The sequence below is a fragment of the Triturus cristatus genome, unplaced genomic scaffold (assembly GCF_964204655.1).
Source record: "Triturus cristatus unplaced genomic scaffold, aTriCri1.1 SCAFFOLD_118, whole genome shotgun sequence".
NCBI lineage: Eukaryota > Metazoa > Chordata > Amphibia > Caudata > Salamandridae > Triturus > Triturus cristatus.
The window spans coordinates 1,356,829-1,380,730 of NW_028187322.1; the positions used below are offsets into that span (position 1 = coordinate 1,356,829).

Genomic DNA, 23,902 nt, shown 5'->3' on the forward strand with positions numbered 1-23,902 from the left:
TCTTTACATGTATTTATGTGTGCAGCAACAAAATTATAGACACAACAGCACTAGGAAGAGGAAGAAGCAGGGAGTGGGAGGAGGGGGGAGATGGGCAGAATGACACACATGCACAATTAAGTAAAACACACATGTAGACTAACAATGGCCAAAATGAAACACACCAACAAGGAGCACAAGTCACACAACCTGCCAACATCACACCACTGAACGAGCATAGAAGTGAAAACCACACTGCATTCATACAGGATGTGTACAAAGGCCAGTCATTGGTGTTGTGGGATGTCTGCGACCGTGGTCATAATGGATGAGATGCCCAGCATATGGCACATGGTCGAGTTCACTGTGTGTTATGTTGCCAAACGGCTGCTCCTCTCTCCCACGAGCCCCCACACTTTTGTACGGTGAGCTGTTGTATCTCGTGCACTCGTACGGCACGCCATTGTAATGCCTATTTGCGCATGTCCTGCTACATTCCAACTACAACATCACAGTGCCGTTTGGAGGTGGGGCATGCCACTTTACAACATCGACTGCTCGGCTCTTGTAAAAGGCCACACCAGAACACAGAGACACACCTACCGCACTTCCTGTACACGGACATGTCCGGGACACCCCGTTCCCCTTGCCGGATAGGCACACCCCTGCACTGACCTTTGAACAACAGACCAGCACACGCCAGTTGTGCATGCAGGAGGATGCGTACGTAGCTACACATCCAGGCTCACTGCCAACGCTGAGGTGACAGCACACTGTGATGTTGCAGGGCTCGTGCCTATCATGCTAAGACAATGACCACAGGGACACACTTACTAAGATGTGGGTTTGGGGGGCATTGGCGGTCCTGGAGTTGTTGAGATGAGTCTTCTGGCCCTCATGGGTATCCCTGTATCATGCTCATTGACTCTATGGCACCTGTGGGTGTTCTGGTGTGGCTCTTGGCTGTGTTCCCTTTCATGGTACAGGTAGTTGGCCTGCTTAACACCAGCAGAAAGCAGGTGTAAAATCCCTGGTGCTAACGTGTCTTATCGCCGGAATTTGTTTCGCATTGCAATTGGTGTGAAAGTTGTGATGTGATTTTTTTCGTGTGCACAACAATATACGAACTGAACAGTGTATCTCGTCAAGATCCAGCACCTGACGCACTATTCCCAATCAAGATAAATACAATGAGATTTCTTAATAGATTTTGTGTGTACACTGTAAGTGCAGCCAATACCTCAGTGCAATACAATACAGGATTTTAGTATTTAGAGTAAATCGCAAAGGTGCACCTCGTGTCTTTTTGCACGGGAACGGCTACTCTCCATTTCATTTTCAGCACTTTAACGGAAGTAAAGTTGAGATAAATCTAACACACTAAGAAGTTGGTGCAAACTGCAGATATGACCAGTATTCCAGCGATAAGTGCCCCAAAATATAAACACCATGGTGGACTCCATCAAATAACAGTAATAAGAACAAGAAAGAGTCACACAGCAGTTAAGAGAACAACCAAAAACATTATTAATTTTTTTTCAAACTTTATTTTTTATAATAATAAATATATAAACGATAAACTATTTTCAAACTTTATTTTTTTATTAACATAAATATAAACAATAAACTAATAAACAAAATGTAACAACAATAATACAAAACAACAAGGCGGAACACTCCTGTGGGAACCACGGATGTCGACCACAGACCTGGAAAATCAGAAAGATTGTTAAAAAAAAACAACAACATGGTATTCTCAACAAAATACCACAAGAAACAAATCACAGATATATAAAATTTATACAGCTAACAAAATTTTATAAGTTTAACTTACAAAAACTGTAAATGTTGCCGCTTTAAAATATTTACCAAATCTGAGGAAATGTTTTTGCAGAAGGCACCACGCCCACAACGTTTTTCTTCAGTGGTGAAGACATTTTTAACTTTTTTCAAGGGGCAAACAAAGACCAATGCCACCTTCTTCATTCGCAAGATTTGCCAAAGAGTTCTGTAACGAGGGGATCCTAACAAAAAATACTCGTGCGGCACAGCAAGTATGATGAAACACCTAAGGACCCTTCATCCAAACAATCTTGCATGAGAAGAGTGCAAACAGATGAGAAACACTCCTGTTCTGTAAAAAAGAATCACAAATAAATGTATATTAATAACTTTCAAATTTATACTATTCCATTACTGTACAAACACATTTTATATAAAAACTGACTAAGAAACTATAGCCCTGAACCACAAGTGTGACGATCGTTAAAACACTTGTAGTGAAGATCGTTATCTACATATGTACAATGCTAAGTTAGCATAACCGCGTTAGATGTTAGAAAGCCATCTTGCCGCTTTTGCTGCTTTTGCACACGACACTGTAGTCACATGTTATTAAATTGAGAAATGCTCACTCGACTTTGCTTCACATGAGAACTGTCTGTTGTTAACATCCCAAACAGTGAGCAGCGACCTTGGTCTGTACACAGTGTAAAAGAAACAGTCTGGGTCGCTAGACGGTGCATGTTGTTGAGTTCAGGTTGATCGGCCCACTAGTTTAGCCATAACACGCACGCAGCTGCAAATACCTGAAAATCGAGTGCTTTTAATATTGCAGTGTTACATGTTTTCAACACATTCGGAAGAAGAGCGTTCCTAGGAGCAGAGCATAGCTGATCCTGTAATGTGAACTCTCTGAGCTGATCTTTACAGTATGGGGTTCCCCATTCAAGCCTAGAGACCTTTTATTAGTCTAATAATACTATTAGCGTGTTAGAGAAAGGAAGGTGGCTTAGATCCACTGTCATTTTAGTATGATTGCTCCTTTCATTTTCTATGGTATTGTAACTATGCTGATGGTTTTGATTTTGATCGTTTGTCTGCTTATGTTAGCCAAACTGCTGCATCTTAGGACACAAGGTTTATAAAATAAACTCTTTAAACTTTTACCGTGTCTCAGTTTATTCTGTTGTGGACTGGTACGAGAATAATTACGAAAAGGTATTTCTGATTCCCACCATTCCTGAGAAATATACTAAGTCGCTTGTTCTGGGTTGTCTATATATTGGGACCGCCGAGCTAAACCTCGGATAACGAATGGGACACTGATGCTGTTACGAAAATCTGAACAAGCGGAACGTAATCCCTGTTCTATTAACTTGGGTATTGTGTTCAGACCATAAAAACTCTTAAATATAGATCTGTGTTATTCTGAGGGTAATGTTTGCTGCTTGATGTAAAGATAAACTTATGTGTAACAAGTTTTTGTACACTTACTATTATTAGTATCATGTTGCCATTATAGATATTAATGTTTATTTTCCAAAATCATAATGGCAAAGTAACACTCATTTCACGAGTTATGGCACGTTTTGCACACATGTAGCATGTTTGATATATTAAAATATGCTTGGCACGTGTCAACTGTAGAGCGCTTCGTGCGTATGCTAATTGCGAAGGCACACCAGGACACGTTTGTGAAGCCTTCCCGTGCTCTCAACCAAAGGTATTTAAACCCCCACCCACTATTTCCCGATGCTTCGCTTCCTGCTGGCAGAACTCACCTGACTCCGCTCTCCGCATTCAGCTCCAGTCCCGTCCTGATCCTTCAACGCCTCTGAATCCGGTTCCGAGCTGCAACACTTCCTGATTCCTCGAGGGGGCTTCGGAAGGAAGGTCCGGCTGGATCGTCTTCCGTTTCCCACGGCGCTCTTCAATTCCTTCGACGCTCCGCTCCAGTAACCTAAGAGATAAAGAATAAACAACAGGGTAAATAAATCGGCGCTTAGCAACCTTCCCAGCCCGAGTATTTCCTAACGCAAGACTCTTCATTTGGTTGACATTTAAAGCAACGAGGCGCGTACTAGAGATAACAGCATTTCTACAAGGCTAAAGAACCCGTTTTCCAAGGTAACTTCAAGTTAAACTCTGACCTTTTAGTATTTATGACTCGAAGTTCAACAGCAGTTCTTACGAACATTTAAACTTGAACTGGAAGGAAAAGACTTTAATCTGGGAACAGTGTGAGCAATTATTCATGCAAAAAAGAACTCTCTTTTAGTTTGTTACTCTTTTATTTTGCTAACTGCTGCATTATAGATATGTTGTGATATTTAGCAAACTGCTACATTATTGATATGTTGTGAAATTTAGCAAACTGCTGCATCATTGGCAAGTTGTGATAGAATATTGGTTTTGAACAACCAATCAGAAGAAGGCACTTTTCCTGCACAAGAGCATAACGTCTGAAAAGACTTACATGGTATGTGAAGGAAATAGGCCAACACTTAGATCTAGTAATACCATTGTTAACGTTATTAGGTTGATGTTTACATGTATCTCTGATTCTCCCCAGTAGATTTACCTCGCAAAGTTGCGTAGTTACCAAGAACCAGTGAAGTTCCAAGTGACGCAATTAGAGAGAACCAAGATCCCGACCATTCCCCTGCCCTTGAAGAATACCCAGAAGAGGCTCCTGACATGAATCCAGTGTTTGTCTTTTCTCTCTCTCATCCAATATCCCCCTTCCCCCCCGGGGGTTCACTCTGAGTGACAAGTGCCATAATCTTGTTGCCTCGGTGGGCTTCTGAGGGAGTTGGGATCAAGCAGCATCGGAAAAGGAACAAACCGGAGCTCAGGTGGGTGACTTCGTAACAGAAAGCGAAGCCCTAAACACTTGTTCCTTCTCCGATATTGCGATATGGATTTCGAGGATGATGCAATGGACCCGTCCCAATTAAATGCTTTGGTTTGTAGATTAGTAGGTGAAATGCATGAGTTAAAGCAGGAGAACCAGGCCCTTAGGCAGGAGTTGGACAGGACTAAAACAGGTTTTACTAGCTGGAGGGACCCACAGTCAGAAGTTAGCAAACCTCTTATCGCTCCATCTAAGTTTAACCCACATGTTAGCAACACTGCCCAAACTTTGCGAGCCAATTCCGTACAAAACCTCCAAGTTACCGTGGTTTCACCCAGCCCTGTTCCTTTGGCCAATCCTGAACATTTCACAGGGGACAGTAGTCGCTTCTCTACCTTCATAAGTCAATGTCAATTGCATTTTTTATGTAAGCCACAGATTTTTACTTCAGACACTTCAAAGGTGGCATTCATTATTTCATATTTGGGAGGAGTGGCAGCTAGTTGGGCTATGCCTTTAGTTGATGTTAATGATCCTTTGCTGCATGACCTAAATGCTTTCAAAACTGCTATGTCTGGATTATTTGCCAAACATGTATTTATACATGCTTCCGATAATGAGTTATTGAATCTTCGCCAGGGTTCTAAAGACCTCATTACTTATGTCACCACCTTTAATAGGCTGCTTTCTGAGACGCATTGGCCAGAAGATAAAAGGGTATCACTTTTTTATCGAGGTCTTAGGGACGACCTAAAGAACTCCTTGGCACACATTGTAGATCTTCCCCAAAATTACACTGACTTTTTAGATTTAGTGGTTAAATTAGATCACCGATTAGGGGAGCGAAAAAGTGAAAAACCCAGAGGAGATTTCAGAGCCTTGCATTTTAAGGTTGAAAGGAAAGAGTCAGAAGACAAGAGTGTTCATGTAGAACCAATGCAGATTGGGGGTCTAAAAGGACCGCTTTCCTCAGAGGAAAAAGAACGCAGACGAAAAGGGAACCTTTGCCTTTATTGCGGCAAAGCTGGACATTATGCCAAAGACTGTCCAGTTAAACCAACTGAAAAGAAAGGGATTGCAGTTTTAGATTCAGTACATCAAGAGTCGGAAAACTAGGGGTCTCGAAGAAAGACGAGATCGATTCTTCGAGATCACTCAAGTCACAATCTCTCACTACGCTACAAACGTGTTTACTCACACACCCAAACATCTGACCATTAGACTAATTTTCATTCTAACCACTCAATATAGACACTGTTTAGCAGTCATGATAGACTCAGGTGCTACCGGGAACTTTTTTGATATGGAATTAGCTAACAAATTAGGAGTAGCTCGAATTCCTAAGGCTGAACCAGAAATTGTTAGGGCAGTCGACGGATCAGCCTTGTCTTCCGGTTTAATCAAGTTTCACACTTAACCACTAACGTTAATAGCTGAAAATGGACACACAGAGGAAACTGTTTTTGACCTCATTGATACTCCGACTTTTGGTGTTATCTTGGGTATTCCATGGTTAGAACAACACAATCCTCACATAGATTGGGTGAAAAGGACTGTAACCCTGGATTCAGTTTACTGTAGAACTCATTGTTATCAAGAATTGCAAGATCCAATATCTCCGTTATTTTGCTCAGTAGTGGAATCAGAGGTTCCTCAGATACCCAGTGAGTACCAAGACTTCTCAGACGTCTTCGACCCAGCCCAGGCAACACAGTTACCACCACACAGAGTTTATGACTGCAGGATAGAATTAATTCCTGGAGCAGCCCTACCCTGCAGTAGAATTTATGCCCTAACTGAACCCGAAAATGAATATCTCAAAACATATCTGGAAGACCTTTTAGATAAAGGGTTCATCCGACACTCCACATCGCCAGTCTCTTCGCCACTCTTTTTCGTGTCTAAAAAATCTGGCGATTTAAGAGCATGCATTGACTATCGCGCGGTCAACAAGGCTACGATTAAAAATCGTTATCCTCTTCCTTTGATCCCAGTACTATTGAATCAAGTGAAAGGTTCAAGTATATACACCAAATTGGATTTACGCGGTGCCTACCACCTGGTCCGTGTAAAGGAAGGCGACGAGTGGAAGACCGCATTTCGCACGAAATACGGTCTTTTTGAATATACCGTGATGCCTTTTGGGCTTGCAATGCCCCGGCTGCATTTCAGTACTTTATAAATGAAGTACTACACGATTTACTGGACGTATGTGTCATCGTATATATAGATGACATATTGATTTTTTCCAAAACTGATGAAGAACATGTCCATCATGTTCGTTCAGTGCTACAGAGGTTAAAGGAGCATTCTTTGTATGTCAAACTTGAAAAATGCGTTTTTCATACCAAAAAGGTTGAATTTCTTGGATACTGGCTTTCTCCAGAAGGCATAACGATGGATAAAAAAAAGGTCGAAGCCATCTTAAATTGGCCAACACCGTCCTCGGTAAAAGAGATTCAACGAGTTTTAGGCTTTGCTAATTTTTATCGGCGTTTCATTTCCAATTTTTCTGACATTGTAACTCCAATAACACAACTATTGCGAAAAGGCACAAAATTTCAATGGAATTCAGATGCTGACAAGGCCTTTTCAACTTTAAAGCAAGCCTTTACTTCTGCTCCTCTTCTAATCCACCCCGATCCCGATCAACCGTTTTTTGTGGAAGCAGATGCTTCCCAAACAGCTTTGGGAGGGGTCTTGATGCAAAAAAATTCTACCACTGGACGTTTGCATCCCATTGCCTTTTATTCTCGTAAACTCTTACCAGCAGAACAAAATAACACAATTGCTGAAAGAGAATTATTGGCTATCAAAGAGGTTTTTCTGGAATGGAGACATCACTTACTGGGAGCTAAACACACCATCACAATATTTTCGGACCATAAAAATTTTCAATTTTTTACCACTATTAAGGCTTTAACTCCCAGACAAATACGCTGGTTGTTATTTTTTAGCAAATTTGATTTTATTATCACATATCGCCCAGGACAAAAACAACTGTTGTCTGATACACTTTCTAGAATAGTTTGTGATGGACAATCTGAAGAAAAGTTAGAAGTTCAAACTATCATACCATCAGAAAAGGTAGTAGCATTCACACATGCAGACACCTTTCTAACCCAACTAAAACAGAGCTTTCAGGCACTCGATCAACAAGACTGGCTTTCACACAAACAAAACTCCATACACGAAGGCTATTTTTTGCATAACAAACGACTGTTCGTTCCCCCGGGGAACTTAAGACAACAGGTAATAAACTGGAATCATGATTCCTGTTTTGCAGGGCATCCTGGAATACATAAAACTTTAGAGTTGTGTCAGAGACACTTTTGGTGGAACAACATTAGTAAGGATATTCAGCAATACATAAAATCTTGTCCAGTATGTGCTAGGCAGAAATTGCACCATCAACTACCTGCTGGGCCCTTGCAACCATTGCCGATACCTCCTTCTCCCTGGCACACCATTAGTCTTGATTTCATCAATGACTTACCTCCCTCACATACTTACACTACTATTTTGGTAGTTGTGGATCAACTATCGAAAATAGGACATTTCATTCCTTTGACTAAATTACCTAACGCAATTGAATTCAGTACCCTTTTCATCAATCACATTGTAAAACTTCATGGCCTGCCCAGCAAAATTGTGACCGACAGAGGCCCCCAATTCGTTTCCAAATTTTTGGGGCAATTGTGTAAAAAGTTGGGAATTGACATTGCATTGTCCTCCGCGTTCCATCCACAGACGGATGGTCAGACAGAGAAATTAAACCAGTATCTGGAGCAAACTCTACGCTGTTTAACATCCACAGTATCAGCAAGTTGGGATGAAGTTTTACCTTTAGCTGAGTTCTCGTACAATAATAGCCATCATGCAGCTTTAGGTTGTTCACCTTTTTTTTTTCTTAATGGCACGCATCCACGATCTCTCCCAACATTGTCTCCGGGTTTAGAAGATACGGTACCGGCAGTCACAGAACGTTTACACCAATTACAGAAATGACAAGATCTGGCTACGCAAAGTTTAACAAAACACAAACTGAAAATGAAATTGACTGTGGATAAACATAGGAACCCAACTCCGCCTTATCAGATAGGGGATCTAGTCTGGCTTTCAACTAAAAATATTCAAATGGATAGTCCTAGAAAGTTGAAGCCAAGATACATTGGGCCTTATCCGATTGAGAAAGTTTTGAAACCAGTTTCTGTAAAATTGTCTTTACCAAAAGAATTTGCTATTCATCCTGTATTTCATGTTTCTTTACTAAAACCGCATGATCCCTCTACTCGGCAGGATAATCCACCTCCACCAGTGGTTGTGGGAGATCATGTAGAATATGAGGTGAATCGCATTTTGGATTCTAAACGCATATGTGGTCGGTTACATTTCCTGATTGATTGGAAGGGTTATGATTCCTCCGAAAGATCGTGGGAACCTGAAAAGAATGTTAACGCCCCACGCCTCGTTAGGTCTTTTCATGCTTTGCATCCTGATAAGCCTCGCCCAACTAGAAGACCTTTGGGGGGGGAACTGTTACGAAAATCTGAACAAGCGGAACGTAATCCCTGTTCTGTTCTCTTGGGTATTGTGTTCAGACCATAAAAACCCTTAAATAGAGATCTGTGTTATTCTGAGGGTAATGTTTGCTGCTTGATGTAAAGATAAACTTATGTGTAACAAGTTTTTGCACACTTACTATTATTAGTATCATGTTGCCATTATAGATATTAATGTTTATTTTCCAAAATCATAATGGCAAAGTAACATTCATTTCACGAGTTATGGCACGATTTGCACACGTGTAGCACGTTTGATATATTAAAATATGCTTGGCACGTGTCAACTGTAGAGCGCTTCGTGCGAATGCTAATTGCGAAGGCACACCCAGGACACGTTTGTGAAGCCTTCGCGTGCTCTCAACCAAAAGTATTTAAACCCCCACCCACTATTTCCCAATGCTTCGCTTCCTGCTGGCAGAACTCACCCGACTCCGCTCTCCGCATTCAGCTCCAGTCCCGTCCTGATCCTTCAACGCCTCTGAATCCGGTTCCGAGATGCAACACTTCCTGATTCCTCGAGGGGGCTTCGGAAGGAAGGTCCGGCTGGATCGTCTTCCGTTTCCCAGGGCGCTCTTCAGTTCCTTCGATGCTCCGCTCCAGTAACCTAAGAGATAAAGAATAAACAACAGGGTAAATAAATCGGCGCTTAGCAACCTTCCCAGCCCGAGTATTTCCTAACGCAAGGTAAGACTCTTCATTTGGTTGACATTTAAAGCAACGAAGCGCGTACTAGAGATAACAGCATTTCTACAAGGCTAAAGAACCCGTTTTCCAAGATAACTTCAAGTTAAACTCTGACCTTTTAGTATTTATGACTCGAAGTTCAACAGCAGTTCTTACGAACATTTAAACTTGAACTGGAAGAAAAATACTTTAATCTGGGAACAGTGTGAGCAATTATTCACGCAAAAAAGAACTCTCTTTTAGTTTGTTACTCTTTTATTTTGCTAACTGCTGCATTATAGATATGTTGTGATATTTAGCAAACTGCTACATTATTGATATGTTGTGAAATTTAGCAAACTGCTGCATCATTGGGAAGTTGTGATAGAATATTGTTTTTGAACAACCAATCAGAAGAAGGCACTTTTCCTGCAAAAGAGAATAACGTCTGAAAAGACTTACATGGTATGTGAAGGAAATAGGCCAACACTTAGATCTAGTAATAGCATTGTTAACGTTATTAGGTTGATGTTTACATGTATCTCTGATTTTCCCCAGTAGATTTACCTCGCAAAGTTGCGTAGTTACCAAGAACCAGTGAAGTTCCAAGTGACGCAATTAGAGAGAACCAAGATCCCGACCATTCCCCTGCCCTTGAAGAATACCCAGAAGAGGCTCCTGACACGAATCCAGTGTTTGTCTTTTCTCTCTCTCATCCAATATCCCCCTTCCCCCCCGGGGGTTCACTCTGAGTGACAAGTGCCATAATCTTGTTGCCTCGGTGGGCTTCTGAGGGAGTTGGGATCAAGCAGCATCGGAAAAGGAACAAACCGGAGCTCAGGTGGGTGACTTTGTAACAGATGCTGGACGAATAAGGGGTTCTGGGTTCTGAGGTGAGTTTTTGGTACACAGCAATTCACTGAGGGCCTGGGTTCCTGCGCATGGTTCTGCACATAAGCAGAATCCCTGCAACATGGCGCACCTAACGTTTGGTCTATTGATTTGAGACGCCTTAGTAGTGCTTGTATTAGTCCACAACACCCTCACTCTGGTTTCCGGATAACGGGAGTGACGGTTTAACCTACTTGTGTTTCGACTATATAGGTTCCTTCAAGCTTGATCATTAAAAAGGTTATTTAATATGAACCCTAGTGCTACTAATATACTGTAGATTTACTGTTCGTGTCCCAATGGCGGTCGATATTCCGGCTCATAGCCGGGCACCCCTGAAACGTCATCTGGCGCAGTATGGGGTGCCGGACGATGGTATGGCTGTGATTTTTGTGGTAAGTGCCGATGCGTTGTTTCCGTTTGAGTTGTTCTACTCTTGGGTTACTTTGCCGGCGGTGAGTGAAGACGATGATACGTTAATTCGGTTGTGGGCAAGCGACCCCAAAATAGGGATGATTTCCCTTATTGGCTTGCTGAGAAATTTGACCAGATAGAAGCGGTTTATCCGCATACGACTCCTGTGGAGAAACACAGGATCCTTACCATCACTTTGCCGAAAGACTTAGTCCCAGACATGGCCAATTGTGAGAACTGGGGTAAGGTCTTTGCAGCAACATACTCGAAGTGCTTTGGCACTCCATCTCTGTCGGTACTGTCCTCCGTTATAAAACCTGTTCAGGAGAATCATGGTGCGGAGGCTGCTGTTGAATTGGGAATGAGGCTTGTCGGTGTGTTCGATGTGGTTGCTACCATGATACTGGGCAACCTCAAAGGCGATGCTATGCAATTCCAGGTGCTTAATAAATTAGACGCAGTGAACGAAGACGACAAGCCGAGGGAATTCGCGAAAATCATCGCGAACGCCTATAAACAAGTTGGTCGTAGCGCCTTAGGTGTTAAACCAACTGTGAAGAATCCTGATTTAATACAGCAGACAAAGGCAAACTCGTCTGGTAAGGAAGAACGCCCTAATTTTCCAAAACAAAGTTGGCGGGCGAAAAAACAGGAGAAGCAACAACAGAAACAGGGGTCTCGTCCTGCCTCTCCAGTACAGTCAGGTAGTGAACGCACTTATGATCTGCGTGATCGTGCTACTATTAAGTCACCTGATTGATTTCAGGTTTCTGAACAACGTTCTCCTGGTTCTTCACAGGAAACATCGGCTTCACAGTCCGGTGGCAGAGGCGGTGGCAAAAGTCGGGGTGCACCGCAAGCAAGTGAGCAATCCCGACAGACTGACGGCAAAGGCAAGCAAGAGGACTCTGCACGTCAACGACCCCCGTTTCAGAAGAAGAAAGTTGCTGCACTGACAGCGAGGTATGCCTCAGATGGTACGGACGCAGCTTCAGAACCTGACATGGGCGCTAACGCTGCTAGACAGCGCGGCGGAAGTTACAGTTGTGCGACAAGCACTGCGTCTATATCTGGTGGTGACAGCAACTGATATATTTGTGAATATTGAAACTTCTGACACACGGGTGTCTCCCCCTGATAGACTGTATAATATAGTCATTCAAATTGAAGGTGACATACAACGTACAATTCAAGGTTTTTTTGGGGATAATCTGACCACTACCTATGATATTCTGTTGGCGCAGGCAGATTGGCCCCCGGCTTTCGTTTTAGATGCTCCTAGAGGGGAGGAGGTGATCCTCCCGTCCTTTGCGCACACAGTGCCTAAGGTCCTAGCTAAAAAAATACGCCGGGGAATGGGCTCAGGTGCAAGCACCTGCGTTATATCGAAATCAGGTTAGCTGGGATAAAATGGCTCCCGGCCATGAGATTCCGTTGCGGACTACGCCCCAACCTCAACCCCAATACCCCATGCGTCGCGAAGCTAGACCTCACGTCGCATCAATCCTTGAACAATTGGAATATCAAGGAGTAATCGAAACATGTGTGTCACCTATGAATAATCCCTTGTTCACTGTGATGAAGCCTGACGGGTCGTACCGCCTAGTTTTGGATTACCGGCACTTAAACTCTCATTGCCGGACCTGTGCAGTACAGAACACCCACAGTTCGGCTCTCGTCGATAGTCTCATGAGAAAAAGGTTTAAAACCACACTTGACATTTCCAATGGCTTTTACAGCCATAACCTGTTCTCTCTTAGTAGTGAGTGGACGGCGTTCACCTCTAGTGGCAAACAAAAACAATTCAAAAGATTACCAATGGGCTATAAGAAGAGCCCAGGAGTCTTTGCCGCGCACGTGGTCTCCCTCTTGGAGGGTATAGACTCTGATGCGTACTCGTATGTGGATGGCATTTATGTCACAGATGACGAGTTGGACCCGCATCTCCGTCGCGTTGATCGCATTATTGTTTTGTTTGCAGACTTCGGTTACAAATTCAACTTTGCGAAGTCACACATTGCGGAATATACAGTGTTGTTCTTGGGGTACGAACTCAACAATGAAGGTCGAGGATTGGCTCCGCACTTTCTAGAGAAGTGCACATGCCTCCGTGCTCCTACTTCGCTGAAAAAATTACAATCTTTGCTGGGTTTTCTGAATTTCGGTCGAACTTACATCCCGTATTATGCCCAGCGTATCAAGCCGCTTTATGCCTTGGTACAACCTACTTTTTCCAAATCTTGTTGGCTGCCAGAGCATTCGGCTATATTGCAGTTATTGCAGGCTGATCTTCTTGCTTCTAAATACTTACTGACGCAGCTACTGTATCTCTGTTACATCAACGTTACTGGTGGTGCGGTTTGTATACAATAAACAAAAGTGATTCTATCCTGTCAAGAAATACTAATATTTAATTTTTAATTTTTAATTTAAGTGATGATAAGTAAGGTGAATTGGAGTGATCCATGAAATGTCACGGAAAGCACTATGTGTTTTTAAAATACCCCTCACACACTATGAATCCCATAGTGTCATGCTTCATCATGGGGGTCTTCCCGTCCCTCTACGGGGCGGGGCGTGCTACTACCTACGAATACGTGGGAGCACTGTTGTTATGATGATTTTAGGCTTATGTGTGTTGCAAGGGATGTGAGTGTTTAGGATATGTGTGAGATATAAAAATTAAAAGGACCCTGGCTAGTAGAAAAAACAATTGTATTCTGTTCTCTAGCTGGGAGCGTTAAAACTGGGGAAGAAAGTTGGAGATGTCACAAGTTAGTGGCTGCCTACTGGGTCAACATGTTTCGTAAGCAGTCTCCACTGCTTTATTCATCGGGACCAATAAATAATCCCTTTAACACTGAATGGAGTTAATAACCGGGTTTGTATGCCTATTATTCTGATTTGCCAGACCTTTATAAAAAGTTTTTCAAGATCTGAGAACCAGGGTACAATGACCCCAGTCAAAGTAAGACCAATATGGTATCTGTAAAAAAGGAGAAAACAACAATAACACAAGGGTGTTTCATCGCTATAGAATATAAACACATCACCATACTTCAAGTTCATCTGGGTAAGGATTCAAGTAGTATTGTTTTCGTGATATATTTTTCTAAATATATATTTTTCATTCTATATCAGAGTGGGTAAGGTAAATTTTACTCATCACCCAAATTTTTAGAAAAAACGAAAGAAAAAGGTAGATAGACACAGAGGACAGACTATACATTGCATCACGACAAACAAAAAACATATAGATATTATGCTGTATGGATTCACTGGCTGTATATATATATATAATACGCGTGATGGCCCACAGTCATTCGCTATATGTAAAATATTGTAATGTACATACTTTAGTTAGGCGTAATGTTCAGGCTTCATGAGCACACACTGGAGGGGAGGGCGCCTGGTTTAAGTCACTGCAGGATGGTAAATATCGTGTTAGTTAAAAAAGAGGCGGCCGCCGGAGAAAGGTGAGCCTTCAGACACCCTGACCTAGTTTAAAGACTTGGCCGAGTCTCAACTTACAGTAAGTAGGATCATTCCTCGCTTTCGTATGCCTCCGTGCCGCTCCGTCGATGTAAACACTGGAGTATGCATCGGTGTTTTTATTGGCAGGGAGCGGGTGGGGAAAGAGAGACGCGTAACTAGAGCGTGAAAGGCTTCAAAATGGCCGCCCGAAATGTGCTCGTCGGGACAACAATGGTTTACTTCCTGGTTATGGAACGTGTGGAAATAAAAGTTGTGAAAAACTGCATGGAGCGATCAAATATGATACAATCAATTGAAACGGAAAATAAATATACAAAAAGAAGAGAAAAATGATTTTGCATCATGTTGTCGTCACTACCACGTGAAAAAAAGCACAACGGTTGCCGCCAAAATCGGAATGGAAAAATAGTTCATACGTCACTTCCTAATATGAAGGATTCTAGTATTCAGGCAGTATAGGTTAATGTTCATTTGGTTTATGCGCTTGGTTACTTCTTAAAAAAGAGAAAGAGGCAATTGTTGACACATCGTAGTCGTTATGACAACAGGCCATAGAGAGCAACCTGATCGTGGGCGGGTCATGAATCCATAGCCCAAGGCATCAGACGCTAGAAATGCTGAATGTTTTGTCTTATGAAGAAATGTAAGAATGTATATTTACTCATTGCTTTGTTGTCATCATAAATGGCTAGAGGTAATTAAGTAGTCCCTCAGATATTGTCTTTCTTGATTGTTCATGAACGATAAACCACTCATATATCTGCAAAAAATCTGCAAAAGTCATAGGAGGGTAGCCAAAAAATGATTGAAAAAGAGGCTGAGAAAATACAAAGGAGGCTAAAAGGATACCAGAGGAAAGAAAATAAAATAAATTAAAATAAAATAAAATTCAGTTATTGGAAATTCCAAAAATTAAGGAAGTGTTCATGGATAAGTTTTCTAATTGTAGTTATAACTGACTCCATGGAATATCATCATTGAGGCCTATAATATTGGTCTTAAGGCGGTGTACCAATCTTTGCTCTTTTTCAAAAAGGTACTTGTCATTTGGTACTTGTTCAATGACAGTCCATGATATTTCCTCTGGTGTGTGAGCAAAGTCAATAAAGTGAGCTGCCATTTTCGTTGCTCCTCTTTTGCACTTGATGTTGCTTTTATGTTCGCCAATTCTTATTTTTACACATCGCGTGGTCATCCCTATATATTCTAGTGGACATGGACATTTGATCAGATACACAACGTTGTTGCTGTTACAAGTGGTGAATTTTCTCTGCTCCCATTTGGTGCCGTCAAGAAAGGTAATACTTGTACTCTTGCTGGTAAGAGTGCAGACCTTGCATCTTCCACACGGATGGTGTCCTTGGATTTTAGCCATAGATGTCGAAAGGTCTGTAGATTCATTATTGCTTGGTCTTGTGTGGACCAGCATGTCACGAATACTTTTTCCTCTTCTGTGTGCAAAAATGGGTTTTGGGAGGTTGAGTCCTCCACTGTTCAGGATACGCCAATGTTTGTTCACAATTTTGGTGATTTTGTTAGAATTGGTGTTATATGTAGTAATGCAGAATGGCCGTTCTTCATTGGGTTTTGGAGTAGTAGGTTCCAGAAGGCTTTCTCTGCAGTTATTGCGCGCTCTTTTATATGCTTTCTCAATAATTCGTTTGGGGTACTGTCTTTTAGCTAATTTAGCTTTAAGGTCTCCTGATTGGCTTCTGAAATATTCAATTTCAGTGCAATTGCGTCGTAGGCGCAAAAATTGTCCATAGGGAAGGTTATCTCGCAAGTGTTTGGGATGGAAACTCTGATATAACAAAAGACAGTTTTTTGCTGTGGTTTTAAAGTGAGTGGTAGTCACGAGTCTCCCATCTTTCGGTGATATGTTCAGATCAAGAAAGGTCAATTCCTTGTTAGATATTGTACTGGTGAAGTTCAGAAATTCATCTTGGTAGTTGGGCCAGGTCATAAATCGATTGGCGGTGATCTCATCGCCGTCCCAGATGATCAATATGTCATCAATGTATCTTTTCCAGATACTGATGTGGCCATGGAAAGGATTATTGGGATGTAGAATCCTCGTTGTTTCTAGGTGATGCACATAGAGACCAGCTATACTAGGAGCAAAGGTGCTCCCCATGCTGGTCCCATGCTTCTAAAGGTAGATGGTATCTTCGTATTTAAAGAAATTGTCTCTCAATGCTAAATTGCAGCATTCCATGATGATGTTTCTAGGTGTTTGGTACACCCAATCAGTGTCAAAGAGAACTTCCTCAATGATGTTTAAAGTCTCTGTATGTGGTAAACTGGTATACAGACTTTCAACGTCACAACTTATTAGCAGTTGATGTTCAGGGTCAAAAGGAAGGTCTTCTAATAATACAAGGACGTCTTTGGTGTCTCGCAGGTACGTTGATGTTTTTTGAACCATAGGTCTTAGATATGCATCTGCGAATTTCGAAACTGGTTCTAAAATCGAACCTATACCAGATACGATAGGACGACCTGGAGGGTCTTTTAGTTTTTTGTGTATTTTCGGGAGAGTGTATAGATAAGGTGTTCTAGGTGAATCTTGGATAAGGAAGTCTCCTTCTTTTTTCCTTATCCATCCATGTGCAAGTGCTTCTTCTACCATGCTCATAATCTTAATTTTCACCTTTTCTGTTGGATCATTATCCAGAATTTCGTAATTTCTAGGATCTTGGAGTAGACGTTTGCATTCATTGTCGTACTGTTCTTTTGATTGTATGACTATGGCCCCTCCTTTGTCAGCAGGTTTTATCACCAAGTTCCGATTGCCATTGAGTTCTCGTATTGCTTGTTTTTTATTTTTCGTTATATTCTGAAAGACATGATTGGTGGTTTTATGGAGGTTCTCCAAATCATTCATCACAGCCTTCTCAAAAGTAAGCAGTTCTATGGGAAGGGTGATATCCGGTGGGATAAAGGTGGATTTAGGTTTTAGACCGGTGTCTCCCTCTGGTGTTTCTCTTGGTTCTTTGTCTTTAAAAAGGACTTGTAGTTTCAGTCTCCTCATGAATTCTTGTATTTCCTTACAAAGCACGAAACTATCCATATTTGCTGTGGGCACAAAACCTAGTCCTTTTTCCAGGACTGAGACCTGTGCAGCTGTTAGTGGTTCGTCAGTAAGATTAACCACTAGATTCATTTCTTGCTTGTTGATGCCTTCGTCATGCTCCTGGTTGATACTTTCGCCTGTCCTTCTTCTCTGGGTGTCCAATGGACGTTGTTGCCCCTCCGATTCCTTCCTCTGTTTCTTCCTTGGCGTGTTCCTAAAAAAGGAGTTTGGTCAAAATAGGAGTATTCTTGAGGCGGATACTGCCATGGTGGAGATATCCCTTGGGGATGTGGGAATGAGGGTGGTCCGAAGAATTGTGGAGGATACATAGTTGGTCCTTGGAAATTTCCCCATCCTCTTGGTCTTTGTTGATTGGGGCGTCTGTAGTTGTTCCTCATACTGGGATATCTGCGACTTCTCCCATAGTTAGACCCCGAGCTGTTGGAACCGGTATCAGATGAATCATCATCTGTAATCACTTCTTGTTGAGGTTTGTAGTCTTCTTTAATGTATGGATATATCCTCTCATGACTGAATTTACTGGTATCTTTTTTCAGTTTGTTGTATTTACTCTGTTTAAGAGTAGCTTCGAAGTCATTCAGCGTTTTGTTGAGTTCTTCTAGATGTTTCTTCAGGCTGCTTGGAGACTCATAACTCTTTAATCATATTTCTATAGTTTGAATTTCTGTTTTCAATTCTAATGCCAATCTGCTAGCTGTTTTTATAATTAGAACAATCCAATCTCTAGTGCAATGCCACGATATCTGTGACCAGTCTTTCTTGAACCTCATATCATGTTGGAAGATGTATGGTTCGTTGCGAACGATCAAGCCCTGTGGTGCAGCATTTGCTTTCAGATATTCTGACATGAGTAGACCATGGAGGGCTGTTCTTATTTGGGTGCGTCTTAATTCCTCTATCTCGTCCCAGTCATTATTGCCAAGCGAGGGTTCTGTAGTATTTAATCCTTCAAAGGTGCCTAGTGATGACAGGATGTTCTCTATTTCTTCGTCAGTGAATGTCAAGCCTGCATTTTCTGCCATTGTGTATTCCAAAGTGACTGAATGGTGTTAAAGAGGTGTGACTGAATATCTGATCTAACTACCAAGTTGTACTCAGAGGAGTATCTAAAGAGATATTGACCAGGTTATGGTCAGATATATGGGAAAACTCCCACAGCTGTACGCTGTCTAAAGACAAAGAAATAATCAAAGAGAGGGAGTGAAGAGGTACTGGGATAGAACCTACCTCCTATATGATATGCAATAAACAAAAGTGATTCTATCCTGTCAAGAAATACTAATATTTAATTTTTAATTTTTAATTTAAGTGATGATAAGTAAGGTGAATTGGAGTGATCCATGAAATGTCACGGAAAGCACTATGTGTTTTTAAAATACCCCTCACACACTATGAATCCCATAGTGTCATGCTTCATCATGGGGGTCTTCCCGTCCCTCTACGGGGCGGGGCGTGCTACTACCTACAAATACGTGGGAGATTGTGCGGTTTGTATAAACCAGCCAGAGCTTATGTTCTTAATTGTGACATTTGCCAGCAGATTAAACCTTCAACTGCGGCGCGCCCACCACATACTCAGTTGTACATATCTAATAAACCAATGGGTTGTGTTTATTTAGATCATTGCAGTCCTTTTACCTCTGATACTGCGTACAAATACATCTTGGTTGCAGTTGATTCGTGCACACGTTTTCTGTGGGTGTGGCCACAAAGGAGTGCTGATTCTCGCACTGTCATAAAAGATTTGCGTGTCTTTGTTGGGAGTTTTGCATGTGGTACCTTTCATTCTGATCAGGGTCCGGCGTTCGCCTCTAAGGCGTACAAAGAGGTCATGAGAAATTGGGGTCCAAGTCAAATTTTCGTCTCCATACCGGCCTGAGGGTAATAGTGTAGTGGAGCTAATGAACCGTGACTTAAAGCAGTCTTTGACAGCCAGAGTTTTGGGTACTGGCCGGAACTGGCTAGCCCACTTGTATGACGTGCAACGTGCACTTAATAATCTCCCTAGAAGGTCTCTGGGTGGGCGGACCCCATACATGATGCTCTTTGGTGTACGAATGTTTGTCCCAGACCTTGATGGTCTAGATATGGCGGCGTCAGCCGCACCCTTTGACGTAGATGAACACTGTGCTGTATTGCAGAATCTTCAAGAAGCCAGAAACAGTCTAGCGAAGGAACACGTACCCTCCTCATCTGAAGCTGAAATTCAGATTCCGGTAGTCGGCTGGCTACCTCGAGTTGGTGATCTGGTCCATGAGAAAGTGGAGAACAAGAAGGAGTTCGGCCCCTCTTATCGTGCACCGGTTCCAGTGCTTGGTGTGCAGGGTACTAGAACAGTCATTTTACCTCCACTTCCTGGTCAAAAGGATAACAGGTACATTTCGATTGACAATGTCAAACTACAGCGAGTGGCCGATTCTTCTTAGTATGACTCCGGCGGTTTCCTGCCCTTCGATGCTGAGAAATTCTGTTGTGGCCCGGGCTTCTGACACAGTGCCTGATGTTGCCATCGAGATGCATGCCGTTACTGGTCCCTTGTTGCCACAAACGCCTAGTGGTGTGCTTGAAGAAGTTGAGTATGCTTATCCTGCGGATGATACCTTGCCTGTTTTACAATCCACCTCAGTTGCCCTCTCACAAGACTCTTTTGATTCTCATTCAGTGACTTCCATTGCCCTGTCCAAAGTTTCAATTTTTGTGGCTTGGTTCAAAAGACATTTTTTAATACCCCCTTGGACTTACATTTGGCTGGTGCTCATATGTGTTTTTTTGTTTATGTCCATTGGCTTTGTGGTAGTGTTTTTTAGACTCATCAATGGACACTACCTGAATGAAAGGTCTACGATTCGACTAATTAATGGAACTTTGGCCCCCCACTCCTCATCACACATTATGAAGAGGGACCAGACTTTTGTTAACATTACTGCCTGGCCTGTACATGATGGGATCGCTTGGGATGCCGTTAAATTTCAAATTCATGGCCCCACTGAAGTGATTAATGTGCCAAATGTATTTCGTGTTTCCATGGGTGATGTCGTTAAGCAGAACATTCATTCAGATGATTGGGATGTTCAAGCCATAGAAGCACTGTTTTCTGATTTGAAATATTATGCTGCATTTGATGCTGAGGATTTGTATTTGGAAACTGCTAATTATGATGAGCAATTTTGTTATCAACATTATGGCACGCATTTCCTACACAAAGCAAATACGTTTAGAAATTTTGTAAATTTTACGCAGTGGTAACACTGCCCCACCCCTAGGATGGGCAGCTCTGCCACGTTAGTGGAAAAGTTCACTTATTTTTCTGATTTTAGTGTGTCCAATCCGGCCTCCTTTTATTTTGAAGTTGCGCCTGAGTCTGCTTCTAAAGTTAGACTGACACACACCAAATTGTTGTATTCCAAGTCCTTTATGGACGAGTTGGCACTTGGCAGGTATGATCTGTGGAAAGCTACAGTTGATCTTAAATCGGTTTGGGGCTCCAAACGATGGCAAGTACAGGGAAAAGAAGCTTTGCATCATGCCTGTCTTATCCCGAATCACATCTTGTTTTTAAATTCATCCATTTTTCAGACAACCTGTTTTGGATTGGCTACTTCTAAAAAATTAAATTTTCCCTCCGTTCTGGGTCTGGGTGCTTATCCCAATTGGGGTAATCATACGGATCTATCCCTTGCTATGTTGCAGACACAGGTTTCCAACACGTCGTCAATATTTCTGAATTGAATCCGGACGGGTGGTTGGTGTGGCAAACGAGTTCGGACTCCTGTCAACATCGGTTTCTGGATTTAAAGCAGGGGTATACACAGGTTCGTGTAGACCCCCGTTTTGAATCTTCTCACACTGTAACTACCTACTCAGTAGGGAAGTTATGCCAGTCTTGGCTGCAACATTCCACTTTAGCGTCTGTTAAACTTCATTCAGCACGTTTAAATGACAAAATAGATTTGAATGATTTTGTTAAGGGTCCTACTGTTGGCAGGCCCAAACGATGGGTGTATGCTGTTTATAACGAAGTTTGGAACTTATCACAAGTTGAGGCTGCATCCAAATTACGTTCTATTGATCAAGCCAATATGGAAAAAGTGTTGGCTGTAATAGATAATAGTATTAACACCCTCTCTTCTAGAATTTATACCTTAGATAATATTGTATCGTCTGTGGTAGACATTGTGCAGGATGATTTGTCTGTATTGTATAATGGTCAAAATCAATTGCGCTCTGTTATGCAGTTTGCATGGACGTTGCAAACTTTAATGGCAGGGAGGGTCCCTTGGGATTATATGAATACTTCATCTTTATTCCTCCCTTTTAATTTAACTGCAAAACAGCAATTCATGTCCATGAAAGATGCTACATATTCATTGCTACACATTGAAAAGTTAGAACCTTTGCCTTTCTCTGTTGCTGAATTGAATTCTGCTGTGTGGCTTGTACATGGGTTGATCACATTACCGTTTCCCCTGTTTAAGTTTAGTTCGTGCATGAAACATTATGCTCTAGGCAGATACGAACAATTGGGAACTGCCTTCCTGCATGAAGTTTGGTCACTCCCTTTCACATACAGATGTGTGTGGGACGGCAAGGAGGTTTACTTGAAAGGTGAGGAGTGCACTTCAACTCCGGATCATTCTGTTGTGTGTAGGCACATTCAATTGCATGGTGCATGTAATGTGCACGCCCCTAATTTAGCTTGCGTCCTGAAAGGGATTCCTGTGCCAGTTATTACTCCGTCTTTTACGCTGCTTGCTAACGGTAGTTATTTGCTGTTAAATAATGAAGCTTGCTGTGGGATGTTAGTGGGAATTCCCTACATAGTGACTGTATCACAGAGAGTAGTTTGCTGTAATAACGTCCTGTTCCCACCCCCGCATGGCCGGCTCGATGTATCCATCTGGCCTTCCATTCCAACCTTGAAAGCAGAGTTCAACAAGATGAGCAGAATAAGGGCTCTATTGTCTCAAAAAGAAGTCGCGTTTACTTAGTCCCGGGAAACATTTGTCCTTCACGTAGCAAACACGCGCACTGAGGTGCAAGCGCTTTTGAATACTGATTTACCACTTCATTTTGGGACTCTGATTCAGACTATCTTTAACGCCTCGTCCACAAGTGGCATAGCTCATTTTTTTAAAATTGTTGGCTCCGGCCTCGTTACCTCTTTTCAAGCTATTTTTGGTGTGATCCCGGCCTTTTTTCATTCTATTTTTTCCAGTGTCTTTGGAGGTCTCCCTTTACTTCTCGCCCTCATAGCTGGAATACTGTTGTTGATCTGCGCCCTGCGCTATGGATGCACAACTTGCGTCACACGACAACATGTCCCGGCTGCTTCATCTTCGTAACCGGATGCTTGAATACTATGGCACTTTACCACTGGCAACTCTAAGCATAGCCTATGGATTGTCTTTCTGGTTTCTCTACTTTACCTGTGTGCAGCCCGTCTTTCATTGCCTAGATTGTCCGCTCCAATGGGCTCTGGATCTGTGTCTGTCAAACTCGGTGTCTCCTGTCCCGGATTATGATCAGCTAATGAGCCCCTTAGTGGCTCATGAGTTGGACTGTTCTGGCGTCGGGATTATGGCCTGTGGAGCAGCACATGGAGTCCTTGGAAATTGGGACATCGGAACGGCTGTGATTGACTTCTTAGCAAGAAGTTATATTGAAGAACATGCCAGTTGTCCTCATCTGGTGCTGGAAGCTCCGGTGGTTGAGGAGCATGTATGTTCCTTCCCCGTCCTGAACTGGATGGCAGATAATTTTGCGGAACGTTCCAATGATTTCCTCTTGGAAGCTGTTGCAACTTATTGTGCCTATACATTGATGGATTGACTTTTGTACTTTCATTTCGTTGTACGTCCTTCAATGATGTTTTTTTTTTTATCCTCTACATTTTTTTCTCTTCAAACTTTTTCACTTCCCTTATAGGGACTTACAGTTCATGCCCTTGGTTCCGTTCTATCAAAATTGAACTCTGCGTTCTTGCAGGTGCGCCCCTACTGGTTAGTGGTCCGATCAAGGGGGGATTTAGTGAAGATCGTTATCTACATATGTACAATGCTAAGTTAGCATAACCGCGTTAGATGTTAGAAAGCCATCTTGCCGCTTTTGCTGCTTTTGCACACGACACTGCAGTCACATGTTATTAAATTGAGAAATGCTTACTCG

General features: G+C 42.2%; 1 long non-coding RNA gene across 1 annotated transcript; it reads right to left on the reverse strand.

Annotated features, from left to right (window-relative positions):
• Nucleotides 1–1,689: 1,689 nt before the first annotated feature.
• Nucleotides 1,690–9,738, reverse strand: LOC146771965 (uncharacterized). Its single transcript, XR_014975148.1, has 3 exons — nt 9,606–9,738; nt 3,543–3,721; nt 1,690–2,113 (listed from the first exon to the last, which is right to left on the reverse strand). It is a non-coding gene; the product is annotated as an uncharacterized LOC146771965 (long non-coding RNA).
• Between the last annotated feature and the right edge of the window lie 14,164 nt (nt 9,739–23,902).